A 24,521-nucleotide genomic window follows, 5' to 3' on the forward strand; every position below is an offset into this window, starting at 1 on the left:
TAATCAGAACAAATGGAGCATCCCAAGGAGCCTTACAAGGTACAAGACAAGTTTTCCACAGCCTGACAAATCATGAATACCTAAAATTCATGGAACTATCAGAATTCTGTAACTTCTTCCCTTAATTTAAATAGGATTTAAAGAGTCTATATTAAGAAGTATGTCCTACTCATTTTTTATCCCTCACACTCAATAACTGTTGGATTTAATTAAATGTCAGAAATACATCTTTAGTTTATTGAGATTTAACTCAAAGACTGATCCCATGAAACTAAGCAAAAAGTAAAGGCTTTTTTTAATTCTGAAAATCCTATAAAATGTACTCTCCATATATTATTTGAAACCTCCCCATATATGAAGTTAAAAGTAAGGCAAATTTGTGTATTGATCATATTAGGTATGTAACAGTTCTCCCCAGACAGAGAAGGGCCAATGGATAAAACCTCGAGTTCCTGGATATTACCCCCACTGTATTAGCCAATACCCACCCCCAGATGTCTCTTATTGCATGTATGTGAAACTCACTGACAATGACGAGAGGCGCATGGCCTGAGACTCACTTCTGTTATCCACTATGTACTATCAAACAGCATGACCTTGAGCTGTTAATAGATTCAAGCCATCCTTTATTCATGAAAAATCAACTATTACTCTGTCTGGGTTTTAAAGTCTTCATCTATAAGACAATGTTATTAGAATGGATGGTTAAGAATCTCCTCAGCCTCCAATTTCACATTGTAACCCACAGTGTGATTGTTCTACCTGTATTTGTCGTATATCACCTTATAGAGAGTAATGAGTGACCTTTAAATGTCCCACTGAATCAACTTCAACAAATCCACATTGAAAAGCATGTGTGATCATGCATAGCAGGGGATTCTAGCTCTGGGAACATTGTACAAACCTGATTCTTGCTTCTTGTAGCTCAAGTTCTCAATGTTTCCTGAGTTCTTGAGTAAGTTAATCAAGGAGTGAGTGGGGAAAATGGAATTTGCTTAACCCATTTTGATCTCAATTTTCTCAACTGAAATGCTATGTATGAAAATGTCTTTGTAATCTAGGGATCTGGATAAAGCTTACTAGAGAATAATGATCAAAACCTGAGTTGAGAAGGACATCACTACTGAATCCTGAAGAAAAGAGAATGAAAGTCAGTCACCCAGGCTCAAGCACATATTTGCCATTTCTTCTATAAACATAAAAATCCAGGTAGTGAGTGTGCTGTATGTGAATTGGGTTGCAGTACATATATGTATGTGTTTATGCAAGTTTGTTCACATAAATGTTTAGGTATGCATACATGTGTGTTATATACACAGACATGTGGAAGCCTAAGAGCAATATCAAGTGTTTTTCTCAGTTACTCTCTATCTTATTGGTTGAGACAGGGTCTCTCACTGAACCTGGAGCTCACTGATTCAGCAAGGCTAGCTGAATAATGAAAGCTAAGGATTTTCTTATCTCTACCCCCTCCCAGTATGGATTATAGATGTATGCTATTATGTCCAGATTTTCGTGTTAGCATTAGGGATCCAAACTCAGGACAACATGATTGTATGGCAAGAACTTTACTGATTGAGCCATCTATGAACCTCTTGAACTTCAAATATATTCCTGTTACAATTGTTTTGGTTCTCATGTGCTGATCTATGCTCTAGAAGTATGTCAGTATCCAGTTGGTAAATGAGACAAAAAAAAAAGCATGTGAAATATTACAGAAATAATATACCCTTGATTCGAGTAAATAGCCTAAAGTAAACAAAAAAGTAAGATAGGATAGTAAGTACAAGGGCAAGGGCAATAGTTTAATAGGGAAGCGCCTCCTAAGGAAAAGGTGTTTTAGCAGGATAGAGGAGTATGAAGACAGATAACTAAGACTAGAGACCTTTGAAAATGCAATATGAAAACTACTACTTTAGAAGTTTCTTAAAATATATACATGTACATATACATTACCCTACAACAGAGGATGAATGCTCCCCCAGATACCATTGACTATTAAATAAAAATCCCAGTACCAAGCAAGTACCTTTTTGCAGATTGTTGGTCAGTGGGTCCCACAGAACAGCCCTTGCCCCTAAATATTATAGGCTATTGAAATTGCTCTTGATCACCATCTAGAGGTCTATAGTAAGACCCTATTGAAAAAGAGACTACACATCAGAGTCATAGGACATGTTGAAATCAAGTTGTTATCAACCTGGAAACTTCTCTCCCACTGACTAGCTTTCATATTGCCGGAAGGTTCCATGCCTGTTAGCAGGGAAGAAAAGGCATTATCAGCTTTCCCCATCTGTGAGCCCTGTAAGTTATAATAAGGACTATCCTGCCGAGATATGCCTACAGGTACAAGCAAAAGTGGCATGGCTGTTAAGGGAGTAGCCATCACTTTCTGGTTGGATTTAAAGCTCATTTCATAGAATGAAGCCCAATGTCTGGTACCATTACCTAGATTAGATGTTCTCCCCCATAGGGAACCTCGTACTATTAGTTACCTAAATAACAATGAACTGCCCCTGTCGTCTAACCTGTAGATTAGTGCAGCTTTCAACTCTCAACCGTGACATCTTTTTGAAGTAAATGGTGACCAACAGTTTGTGACCATGAAGAGCTTAAGAGACTGTGAAGTGCTTAGCTTGACATGAGACATCTATATCACACCCCTTCCCCTCAAGGGTTAGAGATCCACTTAAAAAGGGATGGTGGGGAAACTGTAAGAGCCATATGTAGTGGATGCCCATAGTAAAACAGTGTTTCCTGGACTTAAGACTGTTCACAATGGATGGCCTGCATATGCACGACTTGCAAAAGGCCAAGCCAGCTAAACTTTCAGCATGCATGGGAGAGGGCCCCATGAAGTTCCAGTCCTCATCTGAGGAACCATTGGCATTGATGGCTACTAGAAGAGGGAGTCTTCTTCAGGGATGTCAGGCCTGCAATACTAGTGACGCTCCAGTAGATGGTTCTACACTGATGTAACACTAAATGGAAACTGAGGAGAGAATGAAGTTGGAGGGAGAAGAAGGGAGGTCATGAGGCTAGATTGGATCCAAATAGATTCAATGTGTGTATGAATATTTTCTAAAGGTTTAAAAAAGAAAATGCACTTGGCATAAATTCTGAATGAAAAGAAGCATTCTGCCACAAAAGGACTAGATGAAAGTAGACGCCAGCTGAAGTAAATAGTCAGAACCAAGGACTGGAGGAGGTATTCCTCTCATGGACTCAGGCTGTGTGGCAACAGGTGAGGTCAATTCAAGATACTCTTTCCATTTGAAGCTCCAGTCCAGCTGTCTCTTTCCTTACTCATCCACGCCAGAACCTCTGTGCTGCTGAGGTTTTGACTGTCAGCTTTAGATACGCAAGAATCACTAAAGCCATGTGTAGCATGAATTCTAATAGGTCTTAATAAATAAAGCTAGGAGTCAGAACCAGAGGAAGATGCTGAGAGATCACAGAGATGAGGGAACAAAACCACAGCCAAGCCACCTTACCTACTCAACTTCCCAGCTCAGAAGACACTGAGCTCCTGTCTCCTCCTGCCTTATCACTTCCTCTCCCACCCAGCCATATCACTTCCTGCCTGTCTGTACAGACCTCCAGACCGTTATGGTTAGCTAGTGGCTAGCTCCACCCTCCAATCTTCAGGCACTCTTTATTTGTTAGCATGGAAACAAGATATCACCACAGTCATGTGACTCAGAGAACCTCAACTGAGAAATTGTTTCCATCGGGCTAACCTGTGGGCATATGGGTAGGGTTTTTTTTTTTTAATTAATGACTGGTGAGGAATGGCCTCATCCACTGTGGGTGGTGCTACCCCTAGGCAAGTAGTACTGGATTATATAAGGCATCAACCTGAGCAAGCCATGAGGAGTGAACCAGTAATCAGTGTTCCTCTATGGTCTCTGCTTCCGTTCCTGATTCCACCAGGTACCTGATTTGAATTCCTACTTTGGCTGCCCTAGATGATGGACTATAACCTGTTAGCCAAGTGCACCCTTTCCTTCCCAAATTGCTTTTGGTCACTGTATTTGTCACAGCAACAAAACCTATCTAGAACATCCTCTCCTTGTACGCAACTGAGCAGAGCTGGCTTTCCAGTTTCTATCAGAGCTCCAGCAGCTTTACGGTCAAAAGTAAATCTAAGTGAAAAGTGCGAACTTATGGTATAAACTAATGAGAAGCTGAATTTATGGCCCAGAAAGGCTCAGGGAAGAGAATTCAATACAAAGATTGATGAAAGCTTAGGTCAAAAATTATTCCCCACTATCTAATCTTTTTCATTAAAGCAGCAATATCTTCCTCTCACAGACTTACGAATCTGTGAGATACTTCCCATGTTACTGTAGCCCACTGAAATTCAACTAACAACTGTAGTCTGGAATTGTGATAGGTGCTTCAAAAGCCACATGAAAAGCAATACAGATGCTATACTCAAGGAAGGTTATAACCAGGACTGACTGCAAATGTCTACTTTTTTGTCTGGTGATCTGATATTCTCTCAACAAACCCACCCCCATGAGGCCACTTCAGATGGCAACATTGAGCAGAGCAAAAGCCATTGCTGTAAGAAACCAAACTGATTACTTAAGGGTGCTTAGGAAAGAATAGTGATGATGGACAGTCAGGACATGCTATGTATGTCTTCATAGCTAAACCTTTGGCATCCTTCATCTGGCCAGTAGTATTGGCTCTCCTCCTCAGGAACCACCCTAAAAGATAATCCTGACAGATCATAGTCTAAAGTGCATCATTTTCCAAGGGCAAATATTCATCACCTTTGAACAGGAGTATGTGTAATATCCTATTCCTTCCAAGAGCAATATTCAAGCAATATCTACCACTTTTGCTACAATCCTAATGACAAATCTAGGCATGAGTCCACCAAATTCACTCTGGGGAGCCAAGAAGCTTATTTGGCTTATATACAGAGCATAGATGAGAGGTTACTTGTAGGGGTATGGGTACTTCTCCTCCAACAGGCTGCACCAAAAAGTCCTTTACTCAGCAAGGATGAGAACTTTCTTAGAGCCATAGAGATGGAGCCCCCTCCTTTCCTCTTCCCAGCCTGTATGTTCTAGCCTCTTTCTGAGATCTATCTACAATTCCCCTTTTAGTCTAAAGAAAACGTTTTGGCTTGATACAAAACTATATACAATGATAGCAAACATCAAGTATGCTCTAGTAGAAGGAAAGGTAAAACAATCTAATACCTACTGTCAGTGATGCAAGCAACTTAGAACAATTGGCAAGAACGCCACACCTATAACCATATCCAAAAGGCGTGGTCACTGCTACAGGTGTGGGGGCGAATATATCTCTTCAGAAATCACGTGCAATCAAGACACAGTTGCATATAATGGGTGATATGGAGTGGCTGGATACTCAGACGAGGGTCTTGTGGCCCTCCCTTCTCCCATGAGGAAGTGTAAACAGTTAATAAGCCCAATGAGATGATCTTTTGCAATCAGGAACAGCTGAACATCCCAAAATGACAGTTGCTTGGCTTGCATGACTGTCACTTACAACATACTCACATGTTTCCTTAATGAAAATCTGTCAGAATGGGGCACAGCAATGCGTGGATAATATATAGGAAGCTTTCCGCCTGAGATTATTTCCAGTGTGAAATCTGTTTCCCCTCACAATAGCCTCTGGGTCGGTTTGAGAGAGCCTGAACAAAAGGGAATGTCACCAAGGCAGAATGTACCACACCTGGGCACCTCCTTATATCTATTCAATATGACGCATGCCACCCATCATCTATCTTTATCACACTGGAAACATAAAGTCCTACAATGTGATGGCTCTCCCTTTGAGGATACTGAGGCAGGAGGATTGTCATGAGTTCAAGACCAGTGTGAGACCCAGTATCAAAACAACCCCCCCCCGAAAGTCCTTGTGTCTCAATTTGCAGACACAAGGAAGAAGTGCAGAAATACTAAATGGTCTGTCTAAAGTCAAAGAACTCAAATATTACAGCATAGGATGCGAATGCAGGTCTGATGGGCTCCAGAAACCTCACTCTGCTCACTAAACCCTCTCCTCCATACCCAGCATGGGCTTTGTTGTGTATGCTTGAACTGTAACTAAAAATGGAAGAATTTTTTTAAAAACCCTAAAAGGCTGATACCTCTGTAGATGAACCGGAGTCATTTGTAGACCCTCTCAGGAAGGGATAGTCAGGGATGCTCTGTTATGAATCTATAATTCTGTTTCTCTCTTCATAGAACCATAGATTCTCAGACATTTGGTTTCATTTGGTTCAATCAAATCAGCCCAACACCTCAGTTCCTCCTACAAGTAGTCAGGGATCTCAGTGCCCTATGCCAAAATGAGCACAAGCAGAAGTAAAGAGAGTCCGTCCGCATTTGAACCAGCAGTCCACTGGAAAATCAACCATCATTGTGCACACTCTGCATATGAGAATTAGTTAAGAACATTGTCAAATTAAAAGACGCAGCAAACTCACCACTATTGAGGCCCTAGACATTTTCAGGGAGAAAATTAACTATTTTCCTACTCTCCTCACTGCTGAAGATCCCTTATTCTAGAAATGTAGATACATTTGCCTTTTTTAAATATAGGATTTTTTTCTGAACACTGAAAAATGACATCTTTTAAATCATCATTGCCACAAGGTTTTTTTTTTTTTTTTCAGAACAAATGAAGTACATTTGAAAACAAATCGATGTATAGCTAGCTACCTCTCCCCCCCCAACCACTCCTCCCTCTGTGACTATACAATCTGGAGTGATCTCTAGAGAGTTACTACCTTTTTCTAGAACATACACATTCAATACATGAATAGAAGTGAAGAAAGAAGACCTGCCATGCACTTGTGTTATCCTTCTTAAAACGGAAATGGCCTGGGCTGTGTGGTCCTCCAAGCACAAAGAACAAGTCTGTTGGATGCAATGTGGGTCCAGGGTCTGATTTTTTTTCCTGGCTTGCAGTAGTATGGTCTTTGTAGTGAGAGTTTACATTTTCATACTCATTTAAGTACCTATTTGAATCGTTGGCAATAGTTTTGCCTATTAAGTAGCTGACTGCCTTTACAGGGAACCATACAATAGTCACCTCATCTGTGGTATGAGATTGGCAAGTTTTAGACTCTCTGTAGGCTGCTTTTAATTTGTATGACTTGGGGAAGCACTTTTAATCTTTCCAAAGCAATATTAACATCTATTTCATAAGGTTATTTGAAGCATCTAAGAAAGCAATGTACATGGAAACCCACAGTGCTTGGTACACACAAATGCTGAATCACTGGTATTTTAACTAGTATTTTTCCAGGTTCTCTAGAGAGACAGAACCAAAACTAAAATAGATAAATGGATGATAGATAGATATATAGATAGATGATAAATGACAGATGGATGGATAGATAGATAGGTAGATAGGTAGAGAATAGGGAAATTCTTAGAGGAACTGGCTCACATGACTCAAGAAGTCCCAGGATATGCTACCTAAAAACTGAAGAACCAGTGCTAATATGTCAGTTCAATCCAAAGACCTCAGGACCAGGAGGACTGCTAATATAATTCTCACTCTGAGACAAAGGACCTGAGAAGCTAAGGGGCTGGTACAAGCCCCGGAACCCAAGTCTTGAAATGAGCAAGAGACGGGCACTCCTCCTAAATAGCAAAAGTCAATTCATCTTTCTTCTGTTTCTTTGTGCTGTTGGAAGCTTCAGGTCAGAGCTTGCCCACCTTGCGTGAGCATGAAATTCCTTCTTTGGACCAAATTCCAGTTTCTTCAGGAAGCACCCTCGTAAACAGACCTGGAAACAATGCCTTCTGAACTAGTGCAGCATTCTTCGGTCCAGAGCAACATTTAATTAACATCCAGAGTTAACAGTATCAGTAATAGATGTCTGAGGGAAGTCGCCATGAGTGAGCAGGAGGTGAAGGGCCTTTTGGTGGAGGAGGGGAACAGTTAAGTGAATCATAGTCCATCTGTGCCAATTGCACCTCTGAGACTAGTTGTGTTTGGGTGGTTGAGATTTTTGTTTTGTTGTTTTTATTTACAAGAGGTTACTTAAGAGTAGCTTTATAATGTAGTAATTTCAGATTTTTATTAGTGTCCTAGGGTTACTACAACAAAATGTCACACAGTAAGAGGTCTGATGGGAGATGTCATTCTGTAAATATGCTTCTCTCATTGGTCTCCCCTGGAGGCGTGGGTTCGTATCCCACTTCTGACACCAGATATTGAGGTTTAATAAGGATCAGGAGAAACAAATAGGTCGAAGAGATGTTTATTCTGGGAGAAATAACTTAAAACATAGACAGATGAACACCAGCAGGTTCCTGGTCCCCCTGCTGCAAGCAAGAGAGGGATCCAGAGCTTCTCAGATCTAGTCCCCCCCCCCCACAGGGACCTCTGTCTCCACCTCCAGTGGGTGTGGTCAGTGCCATAGGCACAGACAAAGTGAATATCTCATTACAGAGGTCAAAACAGAAAGTACTCCTCACAATTCCAAAGGCTGGATGTCTGAAAACAAGACCTCAACAGAACTGATCCCTCCCAGGGCAGTGAGGACCTGGTTCAGGCCTCTCATTACCTGTTGGCAATTTTGGCATTCCCTTTTCTGTAGTTTATTCATATGAATATCTGCCTTCTTCTTTGTGGGGTGTTCACCCTGTGTGTACATGTGTCTTTCTGGGTGCAAACCTCCCCCTTTCAATAAGGGCAGCTAGCTTGCTGGATTAGATTGCATGCTCACAACCCCATGTTAACTTCAGTATGTTTTGCAAAGCCCTTTTTCTCTAAATCAAAGCACAGGTAGGTATTAGAACTCCAGTGTTCCACCACACTCCTGGAGGAGACACATTCAACCCATAAGAGGAACAGACGGCAAAGAGAGGGACCACATTTGGGCTACTTTAGGAAAGCGTATATTCTAATGCAGGCTTTTATTTTTCATTGAGCCACACAGAAATGCAAAGGAGATGGTTTTTACTCCCTAGCAACACACGTGTGCCCAGATGGTGTTAGTATAGCAGGAAAAACATTTACCTTTGCTTAAATGTAGAGCATAACTCGGTTTTTCAATAGGCCTTTCATAGAGTAATAGGGAACCACAGGATTTCAAAACCCCAGGCAGACCAAAAGCCAATTGGATTAATTTTCACAAAATCGCCCAACAAACAAAATTCATCCAGCAAACATTAACAAAGCACCTTGGAGGACTTTCCACCATGACATACCTTGCGAAGATTAGGGACACTCTAAACTATGGTGCACTGCACAGGATGTTTTGTCTGCCCATGAAGACATGAATTGCAAGTCTCCTTTTATGTGCCATAAAATTTGATGAAGCCAAGGCTCTAAGGGTTGATCCTGACTGTGCGCACTAAGACTATGCATGCTATTACACATCACCAAGGGTGGCACCCCAGTTAGGTGTTGGATGGAATTAAGCCTCTAGCATGCCATCTTTCACATGAGAAAAAAAAATTAATGTTTTCATCCAAGTGCTTTCCGTGAATTTACAGCCATGCTGGATGAATGCTTGCATCCTGATAATATGGAGAATAATTTCTAATTCAATTAAAATCAGACTGAACTCTCCCCATGCTCAATGCCATGGACAAATACACTGTAAGAGGCAGAGAGTACAGACCTCTCCACATGCACAAGCGAAGCAGAGCTATCTGTGCATGATGCCAGAGGGGACGGCAGCTTTGGGTGACAGGTGGCACGCCTCTCCGCCAAGGAGAAGGCGTTGCTCCTGGCAGCTTTTTAATCTGAGGCATGTGACCTAAGTAGTGGCATTTCACAGCTGAGAAGGCAGCTTGTGATATGCCTTTTGCTTCGTGGAGAGGCGAGCCACATGTCCACAGAGGCTGCAGCTCAAGCTGCAAAACCTTGCGGTGCACTCGCCTGGATCTTTTTCATGATCAAACATATACGCTACACTGGAAATGTAAGCAGACTGCATGGTTAATGACATTTTCCTGTGAAAGCAAAGAAGGCACTTTTGGAGTTATTTTCTAGCACAAGCGGGGAAGGAAAGGACTAGTCTCTCTTTACCAGTCTTGGGCAGATATTTGCAAAATGTTGACTACGTAGAAAATAAAAAGTCAATTCAAATGGAGATGCTGAGAACTCTGACATCTGGGTCCACTTTTTAATCAGTTCTTGCACAACCCCTAGTACCTCTTACCACCAAAAAAAAAAAAGCTAGAGAGTGCACCATTTCCTGTGCACCTGTTAGCACTTTACTAAGCATTTAGTCACGTGGTTTTACTCATGAGCACTCCATTTCCATCCGCCTCTGCATCTGAAAGATTAGCTCTTATCTGAAACCCCAACCTAATGCCTTTTATTCCAAGAGACTTCCTAGGGAGGAACTAGCCTACCTCTCCTTGGGCCTCTCCACCTCGTCACAGATACAGTACTATAAGATTGCTCTTCTTTTCTTATCTTTCCTCTCTCCTTCTAGACTAAAAGAATAACAAGAATGTGCCCATAAAGTCTGAATCATAGACAGCATTATTGCACTAGAACAAAATACATGCATAACATATTGTAGATATTTACCTCTTATGGAATGTTATTGAAATCTACACAGCTGGACTCATTTTCAAGACCTGTTGTCTAACACGCCACCTGATGTTCAGTAGGAAGTGTGCTTATAGAATAAACTGGTACACTGGGTGTCTGATTGACATGCAGCTGAGGCTTGCCCTTTAAGCCAACCTACGGAGACTAAGCTCGGAGGCAAATCAGGGAGTGGGCAGAATATATGAAGAGATGAAGGCAAAATGATCAAGAGAGGCTCCATGGGATACAGAGAGCAAAAGCAGGCTACAACAAAACACTCGCCTCACACAGCATCCATACGCAACCCCTTAGAAGTCGCCTAATCTAGAAGTTCCCAAACCAGAAAGGCAATTGCTTATAACATTCTAGAAAATACAGAGGCCGGAAAGCAATTATTGAAGAAAATTATTGAAGGAAATTATAACTAAACTCTATGAGAATGGGTACAACTCACCGTGCTTTGTGGTACATCCTAGTCCCCCAGGAAAGATGCTAAAAGGGCATGGCTGACTCCCTACAAGTGAGAAGGAAAACTAAAAAGAGCTCACTGGCCTGTCTAGCCATGGAGACTTCTGTTGGAGGAGGAGATATAAAACCCAGTCCAACCATACCCGTACACCTCTCACTGCCCATTGGTACCCAGTCTAAGGGGAATGAATACAGGGTATCCACATACAAAAGAAGAAAATATCACACCCAAGGGTTTTAACTGACAATAAACGTGGTGATGTTTCCATAATTAAGCAAAAAGTTGGATATTATATTAAGAAGAATCTACACATAAAATGTTAAATTAATCGGGCTTTTTTCTTTGTTGTTATTACACTTTTATGAAGAAAAAATTAAAAGAAAAATAGCTTCCATAGAATTCAATAAAAACACAAATGTTTTCAAAGTTTCTAAGTTTTGAAAACTGAGTTGTTAGTCTGGTATCTCCCTGGATTCTTATTTACACAGTTAAGCAGGAAAAATCGACATAAAGCTATGGAAACTCTGAAGTCATCAAACCCTTTACTACAGTAGAAAGTACGTTGGAAAGGTAATTTTCCTGACTTATTCCCAATGAACACTTACCAAGTGTGTCCAAGGAGGGTGGCAGTGCTCTAAGTGCTGGGAAGACACCAGTGGCTTGCCTTGTAGGAGGTCACACCTGACCAGGAAAGATTTTCTACCTGGGTGAATGATATCTTCCTGAGAAAAGGTGATATTCAGAGACTTGAATAACTATAAGGCCACATGCAGTAGTTATTTGCATTAGCTGATGCAATTTAAAAAAAAAATCATTGGATGAAAAAAATTGATTAGATAAATAATTTTAATATAATTTTGGAATAGGTACATTATTAAAGACATTTTCTGTTTAATTTAGAGACATAAGACATCAGATACTATGGTATTTGACACATAGATGACTCTGAAGGAAATTATTCATAAATGTGTGAGATAGCACACACACAGTGTCATAAAAAGCTCATGGTCACAAAGGGCTTCCAGAGGATCTGTGTCAGAGTGTGCTACTCCATGAACCAGCACCTGAGCACCTTTAGGGAATACAGAGTCTCAGGCCCAACGAGGACACACCACATCAAAATCTGTGACTTGAAATGCTCCAGGTGATCCATCAGCACACTAGAGTTTAAGATGACTCTGTTGGCGCCTCATTCTGCACCTTGAGAGCCTAAAAATAACCCACTGAAAGGGAGAATATAAGCACTTCAAAAATTAATCACGCCCTCAAATTTTTTCACCTTTTAATAAGCAAATTCTTTTCAAGTAAGACTTCACTTTAAAATTGCAGAGCAAGGATCTCATACGCTGAACTTTGCCTGTGCATGCACCAATATAGGAGAAAAAAGATGAAACTTATCTCTCACAGATTCTTACCTGCCATTTCTAGCCCCCTACCCAAAAAGAGTAATTCAGCTCCTGCACACACTAAAGCACAGCCTCTTGTCTGCTTGCTGTGATTTAATTTAATGGCCATCTATGATAGAAAAAAGAGCTACTAGGTATCATTCTTGATGTGTCATCATAATATTAATAATTGATAGTAAATCCTGTTGCCCTCAAGTCAGGTGAGGATGCTGTAGATGATAGCATTGTGGGTACCAAGTCCACCTGCCCAATCAGTAAGGCCAGATGCTAGTTGTGGTAGCTTGAATGGGAATAGCCCCCAAAGATCATAGATTTGAGTACTTGGTCACTAGGGAGTGGCACTAATTGGGAGGATTAAGAGGTGTGGCCTTGTTAGAAATGTGTCACTGGGGGTGGGGTTTGGGGTTTCAAAAGCTCAAGCCAAACCCAGTTGCCTTTTTTCTTCCTGTGGATCTGCATATGGAACTCTCAACCACCTCTCCATCACTATGTCTGCCTATGTGCTACCGTGCTTCCCACCATGATGATAATGGACTAAACTTCTGAAACTGTAAGCCAGGCCCCAGTTAAATGCTTTCCTGTTCAAGGGTCGCCTTGGCCATGGTGTCTCTTCGCAGCAATAGGCCACTGACTAAGAGGCTGTTCCATAAGGAAGATCAAGGAAGTTCAAGATGGCATTTTTATCAGCCTCCACTTCCTCCTATCCTCAGCCCTGACAATGGATTTAGAAGTCAACAGATTACTATAAGGGTTGAGGCTAGGCGACAGCTGTGGTCTGAACTTCCCTCAGTATTTATGTTGAGTAAAGCTTCGCAGCATTGTGATTCAAGTAAGGCCTTTGCAGAAGTGCAAAAGTTATGAGGGTTCTGTTCTCCTGAACAGACTGTGAGAGTTAATTTAGTTTGTTTAAAGCCAGCCATTGGGATTCATTCCTTTAATGCCAGCAGTTGGGAGGCATAGGCATGTGGATCTCTATGAGTTCAAGTCCATCCTTGTCTACATAGATAGTTCTAGGCCATCAAGAGCTATGTACTGAGTCCTTATCTCAAAATAACGAAATGAGTTAGTTACTTAATGTTCTTTGTGAGTTATCTAATTTCAGATATTTTGATATGGTAGCATCCAAGAATTAAGATAATACTAGTATAGAATACTGTTCTCATAGTCCCTTTCTTGTCAGCTCTATTTATATCCAATCTTCTTTTCCTTTGACTTCCACAATGTCTAGATTGTCTAGTTATTTATCTTTACCCTTCTACTTTTCTAGATTCCCTTATTCATTCTTATCTTTCCCCAAAGAATTTCCCTCGACTGCCTCCCACCTTTACCCCTTGTGTCTTGGCAGTCTGATCATAGGTTGTTGGTTTACCCTTAGTGTCTGCTGACAAATCTCAAATCTATCTCCCTTTCCAGATATTCATACTGTAGAATCTATTGGCTTCATTTTCCCAAATGGGTATGCCATTTGTATTACTGTGTCCCTAGTTTACTTATTTGAAACATGAAAACGTTTTTGAAAGCTATGCTAAATTATGTCCTTTTAACAATGAAGTTCATTTCCTCTTCAGTTTCAAGGTTTGGGGTCAAGCATCCACATACTATTGACTGGTTTCTTTTACATGTTCAACACCCGTGAGCTGAGATGATTTCATATCTCTGGTAAAAGTTTAACAAAGGCAACTGAATGGTAGATATGTATACCAGCTTTTTTTTTTTTTTTTTTTTTACAAAATGCTATTTAAAGTCACTAATATAAGACTAAACATTGTTTAGTTTACAAATAAAACTGGAATGCATATAGTATTTTCCATAGTTTTATGAGTAGCTATTTCAGAAATTGATCAAATGTGATTTAAAAAAATCTAGGGGCCTACCACTACTTATTTATTTATTTTGATACTTTGAGACTTTTGACAACAATAGTAGTTATAATGATGACAGTTGTAACTTTTATTTTTTATTGTTATTTTAGGTTTTGTTCCTAAATTCCAGAAGAGTGTGTGATTTTATAGTTAATTAGTGAATTTTATTAGAAAGGAAATAAGCTTATTCTCCTGCCACTAAGAAAGTTGAAGTAAGGGACTGGAGAGATGGCTCCGAGTTAAAAGCACTGGCTACTCTTCCAGTGGTACTGAGTTCAATTCCCAGCAACTACATGGTGGCTCACAACCATCTTTACTGACATCTGGTGCCCTCTTCTGGCCTGCAGGCATACATGAAGGCAGAATGTTGTATACATAATAAATACATCTTTAAAAAAAAAAAAAAAAAAAAAAAAAAAAAAAAGCCTGAGCTTCCTGAAGCCTGGGGATTGCCTGCTGGGGAGACTGTCCCAGCAGACCAGCCCACCAGGAGGCTGCCAACATCCTGGTCCTGACCTCCAACCACAGGAGGGGGTAAGTGTGAGCCTGTTTCCAGCCTTCTGGTGACCTGCTCAGAGCACCCTGAAGATAGAACTGAGGGCTGCATTCTGGGGAGCCTGCCCTAGGGGACCAGCTCATCCAGAGTCTGCCAGTGCCCTGGAACAGCCTCCAGCCACAGGAGTCCCACCACCACCCACTGGAATGGAAGGAACATCAGAGAACTAGAACTGCTTGCACCCAAAAGAAGAGAACCTCAGTCAGAAGGAGAGAACCTACCAATACATAATGGAAAAAGAGATGGGTAGACAACAGAATTAGAATACAGTCAACAACAGAAAGATCAATACAATGCCACCAGAGTCTAGGGACTCCACACCAGCAAGAACTGAATATCCCAACACAGATGAAGCAGAAGAGAACAACCCTAAAAACAACTTTATGACGATGATAGAGACTCTCGAAGAGGTGATGAGAAAATCCCTTAAAGGAATAAGAGAAAAAAAATTCAAGAAATGGGGAAAAGACAAACCAAAAATTACAATCAAACAATGCAAGGTTTGATAGCTGAAATAGAGGGGAAAAAAAAAGTTCTACAGTCTGAGGGAAAGCCAGTAATAGAAAAGTTAGGCCATGATCAGGAACTACAGATACAGATGCAAGCATAACCAACCAAATACAAGAGATGGAAGAGAGAATCTCAGTCATTGAAGATAAACTAAGGGAAATAGATTCATCATCCAAAGAAAATTGTAAGTCCAACAAATCCCTAACACAAAATATCCAGGAAATATGGGACACCGTGAAAAGACCAAACCTAAAAATAATAGCTATAGAAGAAGGTGAAGAAACCCAACTCAAAGGTACAAAAAAAATATTTTCAATAAAATCACATAAGAAAACTTTCCCAACCTAAAGAAAAAAAGCCAATGAAAGTATAAGAAGCTTCCAGAACACCAAATAGAGTGGATCACAAAAGAAAGTCCCCTTACCACATAATAATCAAAGCACCAAACATACAGCATAAAGAAAGAATATCAAGAGCAGCAAAGGAAAAAGGCCAAGTAACATATAAAGGCAAACCTATCAGAATTACACCTGACTTCCCCATGGAAACTCTGAAGGCCAGAAGATCCTGGATAGATATTCTGCCAACACTAAGATACTACAGATGCCAGCCCAGACTAATATACCCAGCAAAGATTTCAATCACTATTGGTGGAGGAACCAAGATATTCTATGACAAAATGATATTTAAACAATACAGATCAACTAATCCAGCCCCACAAAAAGTTCTGGAAGGAAAACTCCAACACAAGGAAAATAACTACACACAAAAAAACATAGGCAATAGATAATCCCTTTTTACCAACAGCCAAAAGAAAAATGGGGGGAAATCCACACATAATACCACTAACAACAACAAATCCAAAACAAGCAAGAATTAACAAACAATGGTATTAATATCCCTCAATATTAATGATCTTAACTCGCCTATAAAAAGACACAGGCTAAAAGGATGGATACGAAGACAGAATCCATCCTTCTGCAACATACAACAAACACACCTTAACTTCAAAGACAAGAGTCACCTGAGAGTTAAGGGTTGGGAAAGGCTTTCCAATCAAATGGACACAAGAAACAAGCTGGTAGCAATAGTTATATATAACAAATTAGACTTTAAACTAAAATCAAAGAAATAAAGAAGGGCATTTCTTATTTATCAGAGGAGAAATCCATCAAGATGAAGTCTCAATTATGAACATCTATGCCCCAAATACAAAGGCACCCACATCCGTAAAAGAAACATTCCTAAAACTCAATTCACACATGAAACCTTACACACTCATAGTGGGAGACTTCAACACCACTCTCTCACCACTAGACAGGACCACCTGACAGAAACAAAGGAACGAACAGAAGTTATGACCCAGTTGGGTTTAACAGACATTTATAGAACATTCCATCCAAATAGAAAAGAATATAACTTCTTCTCAGCACCACATAGAACCTTCTCTAAAATCAACCACATACTCAGCAATATAGTAACTGTCAGTAGGTCCAAAAAATTAGAATAACCTCCTGTAACTTATGAGACCACCATGCTTTAAAGTTAAAATTCAACAACACAAATTGCAGAAAAACATACAAACTCATGGAAATTTAACAATGCTCAATTGAACCATTCCTGGGTCAAGGAAGAAATAAAGTCTTTAATTTAGACTTCCTAGAATTCAATGAGGATGAAGACACAACGTACCCAAATTTATGGGACTTTGAAACCAGTACTAAGAGGAAAGTTCATAGCACTAAGTGCCTGCATGAAGAAACTGGAGAATAGTCACACTAGGGAATTAACAGCACAATTTAAAACTCTAGAACAAAAAGAAGCAAACTCACCCCTTAGGAGTAGTTGCCAGGAAATAATCAATTTGAGGGCTGAAATCAATAAGGTAGAAACTAGGAAAACATTGCAAAGAATCAATGTAACAAAGAGTTGGTTTTTCAAGAAAATCAACAACATAGACAAAACTTTACCCAAATTACAAACTAATCAAACGACAGAGAGAGAGCATGCAAATTAACAAAATCAAAATGAAAGGGAGATATAACAACAGACACAGAGGAAATACAGAGAATCTTCAAGTTGTACTTTGAAAACCTGTACTCCACAAAATTCAAAAATTTAATGGAAATGGACAATTTTCTGAGTAGATATCACTTACTAAAATTAAATCAAGAACAGATAAGCAATTTAAACACACCAATAACCCCTAATGAAATTGAAGTAGTCATCAAAAGTCTCCCAACCAAAATAAGCCCAGAGTCAGATCATTTCAGTGGAAAATTCTGCCAGAAATTTGAAGAACAGCTAATACCAATACTCTTCAAAGTGTTCCACACAATGGAAACAGAAGGTTCATTGCCAAATTCTTTCTACAAGGCTACAATTACCTTGGTAAACAAGCCACATATACAGACACAACTTAGAAAGAGAACTACAGACCAATATCTCTCATGAACATTGATGCAAAAATACTCAGTAAAATACTGGCAAATCAAACCCAAGAACATATCAGAGAAATCATCCACCATGACTAAGTAGGCTTTATCCTGGAGATGCAGGGATGGTTCCATCAATGTAATCCACCATATAAACAAACAGAAAAAGAAAAACCACATGATCATTTCACTAGATGCTGAAAAAGTATTGACAAAATCCAACACCCCTTTATGATAAAGGTCTTGAAGAGATCAGGGATATCAGGAACATACATAAGCATAATAAAAGCAATATAGAGCAAACCAACTGGAGAGAAACTCAATGTGATTCCTCTAAAATCATCAACAAGACAAGGCTGTCCACTTTCTTCATATCTCTTCAATATTGTACTTGAAGCACTAGTTAGAGCAATAAGACAACAAAAGGAGATCAAGGGGATACAAATTGGAAAGGAAGAAGTCAAACTTTCACTATTTGCAGATGATGTGATAGTTTACATAAGTGACCAAAAAAACTCTACCATGGAACTCCTACAGCTGATAAACACCTTCAGCAAAGTGGTAGGACACAAGATTAACAAAAAAAAAAAACAAAAAAAAAAAAAACCTCAGTAGCTCTAATATATACAGGCGCAAAAGGGGCTGAGAAAGAAATCAGAGGAACATCACCTTTTACAATAGCCATAAACAACATAAAATATCTTGGGATAATGCTAACTATACAAGTGAAAGACCTATATAATAAGAACTTTGAGTCTTTAAAGAAAGGAATAAGATATAAGAAAATGGAATTACTTCCCATACTCATAGTTAGGTGTGATCACCATAGTACAAATGGCAATCTTGCCAAAAGCAATTTACAGATTCAATGTAATCCCCATCAAAATCCCAGCACAATTCTTCACAGACCTTGAGAGAACAATACTCAACTTTATATGGAAAAATGAAAGACCCAATATAGCCAAAACAACCCTGTACAATAAAGCAACTCCTGGGGACATCACCATCCCTGACTTTAAATTCTATTATAGTCTATATCCTGAAAACAGTTTGGTATTGGCACAAAAAAATAGACAAACCAATGGAATTGAATTGGAAACCCTGATATTAACCCATACACCTACAAACACCTCCTTTTTGACAAAGAAGCTAAATTTTTGATAGAAAAAAGAAAGCATCTTCAACAAATGGTGCTGGCATAACTGGATACTGGTGCATAGAAAACTGCAGAAAGGTTCATATTTATCACTATGCACAAAACTCAAGTCGAAATGGATCAAAGACCTGAACATAAATCCAAACACATGAAAACTACAGAAAGGTTCATATTTATCACTATGCACAAAACTCAAGTCCAAATGGATCAAAGACCTGAACATAAATCCAACCACACTGAACCTCTTAGAAGAGAAAGTGGGAGGTACCCTTGAACAAATTGGTACAGGAGAGTGCTTCCTGAACATAACACAGACACTAAGATTAACAATTAATAAATGGTACCTCTTGAAACTAAGAGGCTTCTGTAAGGCAAAGGACAGAGTCAATAAGACAAAATGGCAGCCCACGGAATGGGAAAAGATATTCACCAACCCTACATCTGACGGAGGGGTGATTTCCAAAATATACAAAGAACTCAAGAAGGTAGTTACCAAAACACTAAATAATCCAATTAAAATGTGAGGTACAGAACTAAATAGAGAATTCTCAATGGAGGAATCCAAAATGGCTGAAAAACACTTAAGAAAATATTCAACATCCTTAGCCATCAGGGAAATGCTGGAGAAGATGTGGAGAAAGGGGTACACTCCTCCACTGCTGGTGGGAGTGCAAACTCATACAGCCACTTTGGAAATCAGTATGGCGGTTCCTCAGGAAAATGGGAATCAGTCTACCTCAATATACCCAAAAGATGTACATTCATACATCAAGGATATCTGTTCAACTATGTTCATAGCAGCATTATTTGTAATAGCCATAACCTGGAAACAACCTAGATGCCCCTCAACTGAAGAATGGATGGAGAAAATGTGGCACATTTACACAATGGAGTACTACTCAGTGGGGGGAAAAAATGGAATCTTGAAATTCACAGGCAAATGGATGGAACCAGAAGAAACCATCCTGAGTGAGGTAACTCAGTCACAAAAAGATAAACATGGTATGTACTCACTCATACATAGATTTTAGACACAGAGCAAAGGATTACCAACCTATAATTCACATGGCCAGAGAAGCTAGGAAACAAAGAGGACCCTAATAGAGCCACACATGGTCCTCTAGAGAAGGGGAAAGGGACAAGATGTACCAAGAAAATTGGGAGGGTAGGGGAAGGGGAGAGAGAGTTAGGGGGAAGAAGAGAGGAGAGGTGGGCATTAGGGAACAGAAAGATTGAGACAGAGGAAGAATAGAGGAGAGCAAGAAAAGAGATACCATAATTGAGGGAGCCATTATAGATTTAAGGAGACATGTGGCACTAGGAAAATATCTAGAGACCTACAAGGAGAGATCACCTTAAATGCCCTTCCCCAATAATGAGATTGACAACTACCTTATATGACATCCTAGAGCCCTTATCCAGCAGCTGATGAAATCAGAAGCAGACACCCATAGCTAAACACTGAGCCAAACTCCTGGAATCCAGTTACAGAGAGGGAAGAGTGATGAGCAAAGGGGTCAAGACCAGGCTACAGAAACCCACAGAATCAGCTGACCTGAACAAGGTGGAGCTCATGGACCCCAGTCTGATAGCTGGGAAACCAGCATAGGACAGACCCAGACCCCCTGAATGTGGGTGTTAGTTAGGAGGACTGGGCAGTCTATGGGGTCCCACATAGAGGGATACTTTCTCAGCCTAAACACATGGGGAAGGGCCTAGGCCCTACCCCAAAATAATATGACAGACTTTGCAGGCTCCCCATGGAAGGCCTCACCCTCTCTGGGGTTTGGTAAGGGTGAAAGGGGAGGGTGGGAGGGTGAGGTAAGTGGGGTTGACATGTAAAGCAACCTTGTTTCAAATTTAAATTAAAAAAAAAAAGTCTTCCTGTATTGACCCAATTTAAAAAAAAAAAAGTTGGAATAAGGGAATTCTTTTGAATTTAAGTCAGTCAGGCTGTACTGAATTCTGGACACTATGAGACTCTCTGACATTAAAAGGGAAAGAGTTGTTATAACTAAAGAATTTAAAGGATTTATGCTCCTCAAATTACTTTGTTTCACTTGCCAATTAAGGATTTTATTTTAATTGTTTAAGGAATTGGTATCTAATTACCCATGTTGCCCTGAATCAGTAACCTATTGGCTATGACATTAGCAAAAGAGAAAATCCTAAGATCAATACATGAGTACTTCTTAGCACCAAGTTACTTCTTGAATCAATAAATTCTTTTCATAAAAACATTACTATTATATTTGACATAACAGTACCAGCAGGTTAAGAAAACAAATATTCCTGTAAAAAAAAAAAATGAAAAAAAATTCATGAGAGGTAAAATTCAAAGTGTTAATACTTATAAAGAATTCTTAAGCATATCAGCATATATGAAAGAGGCAAATATTTCTACATAAATTCAAAGTCTGATGATAACTCACAGGTGGATGAGACAAAGATCGTTTTGACAAGGCTTTATATCCTGCCTTCGATCTGGTTTTTCAATTACAGTTTCTATGAGAATTGACAACCTTAGTGAGATGTTGCTTCCAATGTAAAAAATAAGAATAGTTTGAACTACGAATCTTTTTTTTTTTCTTTTTTTCTTTTTCTTTTTTTTTCTCCTTTGGATTTGAGTACTCATCAAATTACTTTGTGAACTGGCCTTTCCCACATCAATACATACTCAAGACAGTTCGCCACAGGCATGAGCACAGGTCAGTCTAATCTGAACATTTCTTCAGTGGAGGCTTTCCTCTCAGAGGACACTAGGCTGTGTCAACTTAACAATTAAAGCTAGCACTTAGAGAATGAGTTTGATAAATATAGCCAATATAAAAGAAAATGAAGACACACATTCAAAGGTGTCAACCCAGGACGGTTTGTGTTAAAAAAAAAAAAAAAAAAAAAAAAGTGTTTATAAACTATATTCACACACAAAGTAACAGCTGATATTTATGATAACTTTGGATATCCATCCAAAGAAAATGTCTAGTGCGGTTTCTCTAATAGAAATTAGGAAATTATGTGGCATAGTTTTTCAAAACTCACCTTGTAAAACACTCAGCACAGAAGGCTGGGGTTTGAAGAAACTAATGGTACAAGCACAAAACATACAGGTGAATGAATTAGATGAAAACAAGGTTGTGCTTGGATGCAAATACTTTTAGGAAGTCGCAGATTAAGTGCCTCCCTGTCTTTGTTCTCTACCCTTTCTCTTGCTAATGACAGATTCCAGTCAGTTGTCTTTGAATCAGGTTGAATTTGGCTCAGATGTGCTTTTCTTGATACCCAAACAGTCACGTGGCAAGACCCTCCATCCCTTGTCCTTCGTGTCCATAGACTCAAGGAGTCCAAGAAGAGTCCACTTTTATCCTCAGTTATAGTTCCTGGCCCAGACTCACAACTCTAAGTAATCAAAGCAGTTTATTTTCCCTGCCATAGATTTTCACCGTTGTATCTTCCTTCTAGAAATGTCATATTCCCAAAATAAAGTCTCAACCAACATTCTCTTGTCCTCAGCTAATAATTACACTAAATAGTATTTTCTTTCAGTGCTTCCTAAACATTTATAAACCAGCATTTCCAAATGTCTAAGCTGCAATGATTAATGTTTGCCTGTTGATTATTTCACACTTGGCAAACTCCATCCTCTTTAGACTATAATCCACCTGGTAACTGTAACCTCCTTCAAAAGTCTTCCAGTTTTTATGTAGCTAATGTTCATGTGTAGTTTAATATCTGTTGCAATGACTCTTCATTTAAACTACACATAGCCATCTATGTATCTACCAGGTGGGATGGTTATGAATGGAAGCACATTCTCCGAGGGAAATTCACACTAGCCTAACTGAATGCCAGCAATATCCAGGAAGTGGGTCACTGATGAAGGGGTACGAGGCTTCACACCTGATATTTTACTCAGGTTTTAGTGCATGTTACTGTGACCTGACCACATAGAGCTGGGATGTTCAAGTGATATTTAAACGCCTCAGAATGTACCACTAGGTTACAAAGGCAGTAAGAAAAATAAATTCATACTTAAAAGGAAAACATGGTATTTCTTTTCTTATATATAATAGTAGTCATAGTAACAAAAAATTAAGAGACACTCAAGGATACATGGAAGCAGGGTATGGCTATTGGTAGTGACACAGAGTTTTAGGAGATTTTTAAGACTTAATTTGTGTAAGATCTGCTCGATGTCAGCAATAAGCATGAGGAAAAGAGAAGGAAAGGTGAGTAAAGGAAGTGACGAGAAGACACAGTGGTGATGAGCATCCATCGGCCAGAAGAGGGGCCCGGCCTTCTCAAATGACTCAGTCCCAAGGGAGACGTGCTAGAAACTCCAGCATCCGTTTCAGGAGTTCTGAAAATGGCTGAGTCCTGTGCAGTTCTGCTTCAGAAATGAACCCATAAATCATCTCATTAGAATACTTACCACAATTTAGCAGTCTAGAGCTTGATTAAGGGAAGAGTGGTGTCAGCTTTGGTATCTTTCATGTGTTGGTCCAAGTAATCTTTCAAGACAATACTATTCCTAGCTCTATGATAAAACAGAACAATTTGGAGTAGAACTTCCTGCGAAACAGATTGCAATCAAGATGATAAAGAAAAGATACTGGAGCTGGGAGGTGGTAGCACACGCCTTTAATCCCAGACCTGGGGAGGAAGAGGCAAGCAGATCTCTGTGAGTTCAAGACCAAACCTGGTTTATAAGAGCTAGTTCCAGGACAGGCTCCAAAGATACACAGAAAAACCCTGTCTCAAACGACAAAACAATAAAAACAAGATACTGGAACATGGACAGGAACTATGACAATAGACACCCTCAAGTAGAAGTTGGTATATGTAATTTTGTGAGACAAATCATGCTTACATTATGTATTTATGACTTACTAGGATTTTCCCCTGATACCATGAGATTTTAAATTGCTTTACATCAAATGGGAAAGTGTTTCTAAAAAGGAAAAAAAATCAAATATTGAAAAGAAGCAAAAAAAAAAGTCAACTGCATATCAAGTATAAATACATGTCAAAAGAAATGTGGCACCAAATTGAAACCCGACTACTCAAGCAGTTGCCTTAAGGTGGATATTTGCAGAATGGAAACATCACCATTAATGTCACTGGTTATCTGCCTACCTGAGACAAAACACTAAGAACAAAAGTCTTAACGCAGATGGATGGAAATAAATCCAATCCTAAGGAAACCCTGTGAAAGCTCAAACTCAAACACTACATTAATGGACTTTCTCAAAGCTTTGAATTTAACAGTCTGAAATTTTAACTTTTAGAAGTTGGTTTGTACACACTTTTGGAATGATTGGTTTGACTTTTGCCCAGCAATCTTTGTTTCATCAGAAGAATGGAATAAATTGTCCTTGCCCAAGACAGTCTTCTTAGAAGCAGTTATTTTAGTACTCTGTGCGTAGCATGTTTAAAGACACCCATTTCAAGTGAGCATCCAGAGTGGCTTTGAATTTTATTGATACATAAAAAGGGGTCTATAGCTTCAATGCCCGTCTTCCCCTTCAGTCTCACAATGTTCAAGAGGCAGTCAGGGAAGTGTCTGGGACCTC

At 39.5% G+C, this 24,521-nt stretch overlaps 1 protein-coding gene across 1 annotated transcript in view; it reads right to left on the bottom strand.

The window, feature by feature from the left end:
• The window catches only part of LOC127237789 (metabotropic glutamate receptor 1-like), a 121,510-nt gene that overhangs the window by 93,230 nt on the left and 3,759 nt on the right, over positions 1–24,521 (bottom strand). The window lies entirely within an intron of this gene.

Source organism: Phodopus roborovskii, unplaced genomic scaffold (genome assembly GCF_943737965.1).
Source record: "Phodopus roborovskii unplaced genomic scaffold, PHOROB, whole genome shotgun sequence".
NCBI classification, from domain to species: domain Eukaryota; kingdom Metazoa; phylum Chordata; class Mammalia; order Rodentia; family Cricetidae; genus Phodopus; species Phodopus roborovskii.